Genomic DNA, 6,410 nt, shown 5'->3' on the forward strand with positions numbered 1-6,410 from the left:
ACTTAGCTTTGAGAGATACAAAATAGAACATTTAATGCAATGGTTTTTCTGGCCATGCATGAAGAACTATTGAAGAGGGGCAAAAGTGGAAAAAGCACAATCTCTCAACTTTTGCAAATATCAAAAATGCTCCAGGGGGGCTGGGATTGTAGCTCAGCGGTAGAGCGCTCGCATAGCACAGGCAGGACCTGGGTTCAATCCTCAGCACCACATAAAAATAAAGGCATTGTGTTGTGTCCATCTACACCTAAAAATATAAATATTAAAAAAATGCTCCAGGCCTGGGATTGTGGCTTGGTGGAAGAACACTCATGTCGCACGCATCGGGCACAGGGTTCCATCCTCAGCACCACATAGAAATGAATAAATAAAATAAAGGTACTATGGTCATCAAAACAAAAAAATAAATAAATAAAAGAAAGAAAGAAAATGTTCCACAAATGTTTTTAAGTTATTTGTGTTTCCATTTACTGACATGACAAAACCTTAAGATAAACTGTCACATACAGTAGCAGGGAAAGAGCCAGGTGCGATGGTGCACGCATGTAATCCCATCGGCTCTGGAGGCTGAGGCTGGAGGAGTGCAAATTCAAAGCTAGCCTCAGCAACATAGTGAGGCCCTAAGCAACTTTGCAAGACCCTTCTGCAAGAAAGAGCAGGTGGCATCCAAAGGTGCCACCCAGTCATACAGGAGGTGAAGCACAGGTCACAATTCAGGGGGAGAGGAGATGTTCCCAAAACAGGCAGAACACCCACAAGTCTTCTAATTAGACAGAAGCTCAGTCCCTGAGGCAAGAATAGTTTGCATCCTTGAGCTTGCAATCCTCCTGCCATAGCCTCTGAAGGCAAAATATCCAGGACCTAAGGAGAATGCTTAGCATAGAACACTATGCAAATAATGTAGATTTCCAAAGGCGCCACCCAGTCATACAGGAGTTGAAGCACTGGTCACAATCTAGGGGGAGAGAGGATGTTCCCAGAACAGCCAGAACACCCACAGGTTTTCTAATAAGACCTAAAGTTCAGACCCTGAAGCGTAAGAATAGTTTTCATCTCTTTGCACCCACCAAAAACTCAATCTGATGCTAAAAATTTTAAATTATAATCCCTCCACTCCACTGAAGAAGTGCATGATGCAGGTACCACCACCCTTGTGTTCACAAAGAAATGAAAAGCCAGGAGTTTGTGCTACATTCAGCATCACTCCCCACACTGGACTTTAAAACCCTTCTTAGAAGGTCACCCACAGGTCAAGAGTACAGGCTCATGTTTGGAAGTCAACCACTAGGGGAGCTGAGGCAGGAGGATTGAGAATTCAATGCTAGTCTCAGCAAATTATAAGGCCCTTAGCAACTTGGTAAAACACTGTCTCTAATAAAAAAAATAAAAAATGGGCTGGTGATATGGCTCAAGGATTAAGTGCCGTGGGTTCAGTTCCTGGTGCTAATAAATAAATAAATAAGAATAAAAAATTTTAAATACCAGGGAACAAAATATGAGTTCATTCAGGTAAATTTACGTATTATATGTGCATGTAAAACACAAATAGGGTGATATTCTCAAATTAGTTATGAAAATATTAATACTGGAGTCACATTGTATTATGATTTCCATGACTACTTCCTTATGAAACATTTCTACATCACTTGAATTTTAAAATAAACCCTTTATTTTCACAATTTAGTAAAATAAAATTATTTCATTTTCTAAATGATACAGAGGCGCAAATCTTCTTAAGAAGATCTACTAAGGTGCTAGGGGCATAGCTCAGTGGTAGAGTGCTTTCCTAGGATTATGAGGCATATTTGAACCCCAATACCAAAAAGCAAAAAAGAACTATAAGGGGCAAACAAGAGGGAGATTAAAGCTGCAGTCCTAAAGTCAGTTGAGGGTCATCCACAGAAAAATCCAGAAACAGCAAGGGGCAATAGAAGCAGATATCTTACACAGACAGTGGGCAGAGCAGGATAGTTCTGAGAACCACAGACCAATCAGAGTCAGGAGAGGTAGGGAGGGGTTGAGTGGTCAACCAAAGAATTCTGATTCTCCTTCACAAGACAAAGAAGACAAAGGAAAGAAAGAGCAGGCTGCATTTAAATTTAGCAACAAGACCTGGAGGACCTAAAGAGAATGTTTAGCATAGTATACTATGCAAAAAATGTAAATCTCCAAAGGTGCACCCAGTCATACAGGAGGTGAAGCATAGGTCACAATCCAGGGAGCAAGGAGATGTTCCCAGAGCAGCCAGAACACCCAGAGGTTTTCTAACTAGAAAGACAGCTCAGACCCTGAGGCCTAAGGATAGTTTGCATCCTTGAGCTTGCAATCCTCCTGCCTCAGTCTCTGGAGTGGCTGGAATTACAATAATTCTAAACACTGAAGATGAATGAAGGCAGACTAGTATCTGCCTTCATGTCAAAATGATCCTCTCCACACTAATAATTACTTACCCCTTTCCACCACTCCCTGAAATGAGTTGGTTATTGCACCACCATAGAGAGTCACTTTTCCACCTGTTAAAGTTAAAACTGCCTGAAGAAATCATTACATTAAGGTACCCTCCAGAAGGTCTGGAAGAGCTCCACTAACCCATGTCTACAAACCAAAAAGCTCAAAGCTCTTTGGAAGTCAAAACTCCGGAGATTGCTTAAGCATGATAATCCCTGCCCTCTACTAAAGCTGCATCTGTGTTGGGGAAGAGGAAGAGGGTACATTCAGGATATCCCAAAACTAGGTAGAAAAGATTCTTAGTAATCCAGAGACATCTCCTCTTTTAGGTTAATTCTTTGGAGAATATAAAGGCACTTTTTTGGAGGGGAGGGGGGATGCCAAAGTCAGCAGGATAGAGGTAGAAATAGCTCTGGAAACTTCCTTTCCAGGGTTTCCTTAGTTAGATTTCAGATTAGTTTCTTGTTTATTCACCCTTTCAGAACTGCCTACAATGTCTTCAGAAATCCATGTACTCAGGGGGAAAGTCAAACCCATTAAATAAGAAGTTGAAAAGTTTAGGAGAGTAATGTACATGTTCATAGTCCTAGAGGTCAGGAGGATAAATAGGTGTGGCAGATTATGGACATGGGGCCTGGTGCTTCTTGATGGTACAGAACAAACAGGAGACTCACAAGGAGTTCAACAATGAGGAGCTGCTGAGACCCCAAGACTCAAGGACAGTTCAGTGGACCATGATGCTGGTGAAAACTAGGGCTGAGGTTATAATTCAGTGGTAGAGTGCTTGCCTAGCATGGGCAATGCCCTGAGTTGTACCCAAGCGTGGGGATGGCTGGTGACAATACTGATATACCTAGCCTAGTTATCTCATTAGATCAGAAGCCAGCTTATCACAAGTTATGAAGGATTCATTTCTGTTTTTTGTAAAAATATCAGGATGTCTGTATGGCCTGGCCATTAGTTGATGTTTAAAGCTGATTGGAATGCCTGCCCGTGCCCTGAACTCACCCAGGTCCGGTTTTCCCCGACCATATAACAACCCTTTCCTAAACCTTAGTGACGCCTCATAAATTCTGGCCTTCCCTGGCCGGATAAGGACCCTCTCTGAGTCTCTAAGATCTCCATAAATTCTGATGCCGGGGCCAGCAAAAATGTAAACTTGTGTTATGTTCCTCAGAGTGTTGTTATCTGTAACCCCCCTTTGTGTAACTTTTTGGGCTATAAAACTGGGCCACAAAGAAGCCTCAGGGCTGTCCTTGGCTTCCACGATTTTGAGGGGCAAGGCAGCCCGGCCGGTCGAAATAATAAGCTTGCTTTAATTTGATTTTAATTGGAGTCAGTGGTCTTTTCTTGTGTCGTGGTCTAACAAATACCAGCTGAAAACTTTTGAGAAAGAGAGTACATGTTGGACTTACAAATTTTGATAATTGCCTTCCCTTCTCCAAGACAGGCAAGAATTCAATTTAAACTGATGCCCTAAGTGAACCAGATTCTGTTTTCTAGATTTGTTGTTATTTCAGTGTGTGTATGTGTGTTTGTGTGTATGTGGGGGGCGTGTCTGTATGCGTGCGCATGCAGGTGCACATGCCCAAGTGGAACTGTGGATTCCACCTGGGTCTTTTGAATGCTAGGCAAATATTCTATCACTGAGCTACACCTACCCAGCCCATCTTTTCGTATATCAAGCCAGGGTTTGCCAAGTTGCCCAGGATGGCCTTGAAGTTCCTGATCCCACTGTCTCAGCCTCTAGAGTAACTAGGATTATAGACAATAGGGCCCAGCCAGATTCTGCTTTAATTTTAGGTGTTGATGCTGTTACTGACAGTCAGCCAGATAACCCGCCTGGCCAGCAACCCTGCAGGCAAGACTCAGCTGTCCCAATGCATAAGAAATAAGGAAGCAAGGAAATACAAATTTTATGCTTGTTGACCAAACTGGGAAGAAGCAGCTAGATTGTTTCTCTTCCAGGCCCTAAAGAAATTGATAACAATTTATAGAAATAAAAGACAAGAGGTATGTATGTACAGATGTAGCTTGGCTATGTAGCCGGAAAATGTGTGAATTTCAGCTTTCTTGACAGGAGCTTGGTCAGAACTTGCTGGTAATTTCAAAGGGGATCTCTTTCAGTGCTGTCTATACATTTGAATTTAACAGAGACTCATTCTGATCAACTTTAACCATGTTCCTATGTGCACTTTTCTCAACTAAGCCTCAATTTCTATAGCCTAGTTTAGACAGAATCTCCCTACCCTGGCTTTTTATCACTCTTAATATTTAATCAAATTCTTCACTCTCCCCACCCTTGATGTCTCATCACCCTAGCCTGCCTTCAGCAAGTATCCTGCTCAGTAATTCTAATAAGAATCCCCCCTACTCTTGATGTGTTGTACTCATTTTCTATCCACCATTACCACCAGCCTGTTCCTTGACTACACTTGTGCTCAATGTCAAAAACAAAAACAAAAAATTCTTCCATACTGCAAAAGTCTAAACGCTTTGACCTATCACAATAGTCCTCAATAATGTCTTCTTTATTCTGGGTCAGATAAATTTTTATTAAAAAAAAAGCCCTGCCTATTCTAGGCAGCACTGACACGGATTTCCAAGAACTAAGAGACACTTATCAGGATCTTATTGCCTGGTAACCTGAGGTGAGAGGGGGTACAGGAACCAAATCAAAGGATACCACTTTCTCCCAGTATTTTTTCCATTTCTTAAGAGAGAGAGAGAGAGGGGGTGGGGAGAGAGATTATTGGATTATATTGTATTTTGTAGCTTGAATTATTGCATTTTGTATATCATAACATATAAAGTTGTGATATACAAAAACACATAAAATAAGTGTTTAAAATAACAATAATATTCCAGTAATCTTTCCATTTACACAATAAAATTAAATGTGGATTATTAATTAATTTCATATTAGTATCCTTCCATATTAACATGGAGCCATACTTTTTAGATAAACGGCTTTGAGTGGGGGTTGGACACAATACCCTGGCTATCTAGTTGTGTCACATTATATCCCAACCCCCTCTTATCACAGCCTGAGCTCCTCCAGGGCAGGAGCTCTGGTTAGGAGTCAGGGTGGGAAGCTGCTCATCACAGATGAGCACAGGCCTTTAATTCCATTATCACTTGAAGAGTACCAGGTACAGGACTAATTTTGTGGCTCAATAGTAGATTGCTGTCTAGCACTTGTGAGGCATTGGGTTCAATCCTCAGCACAACATAAAATTAAATAAATAAGTAAAGATATTTTGTCCATCTAAAAATAAAAATTTTAAAAAAAACTGTATCAGGTACAAAATGTGGAACATGAGAATCTCTGGACAATATTTTGATTTCTTAGATGTCCAATAATGTAAATAAGTTACTAAATTTCTGCCTGAAACTTTTGAAGGTATAAACTCTATTTTTTAATTTAATTTGTTATACTGGGGATCAAAATCAGTGTCTCCCACTTGCTGGCCAAACACTCTATCACTGAGCTACATTTCAGTCCTTTTTTATTTTGAAATTACAAGTGGGTACCACTATAATGCACACAAATTTAAGAATTAAATAAATAAATAAATCATAGTTGGACACAATACCTTTATTTTATTTGTTTATTTGCATGTGGTGCTGAGGATCGAACATAGCACCTCAAACATACTAGGTGAGCATCTACCACTGAGCCACAACCCCTGCCCCAGAAATTGAATTTTTTATTGTCCCTCTGGTCAAATTATGTCTGATGCTATTTCTTTATAATATTATTTGATCTCAGTTTTTTTTTTAAAAAAAGAGATTCAAGAAAACTTAAGTCCCTGTCAGAGTAGTAATCACATTTCCCCAGTGGCAATCAACACGGACTGAATATTATTATACAGGATTTAAGACTTTTTTAGGGGCTGGGGATGTGGCTCAAGTGGTAGTGCGCTCGCTTGGCATGCTGTGCAGCCCGTGTTCGATCCTCA

This window comes from Ictidomys tridecemlineatus, chromosome 3 (assembly GCF_052094955.1).
Source record: "Ictidomys tridecemlineatus isolate mIctTri1 chromosome 3, mIctTri1.hap1, whole genome shotgun sequence".
NCBI lineage: Eukaryota > Metazoa > Chordata > Mammalia > Rodentia > Sciuridae > Ictidomys > Ictidomys tridecemlineatus.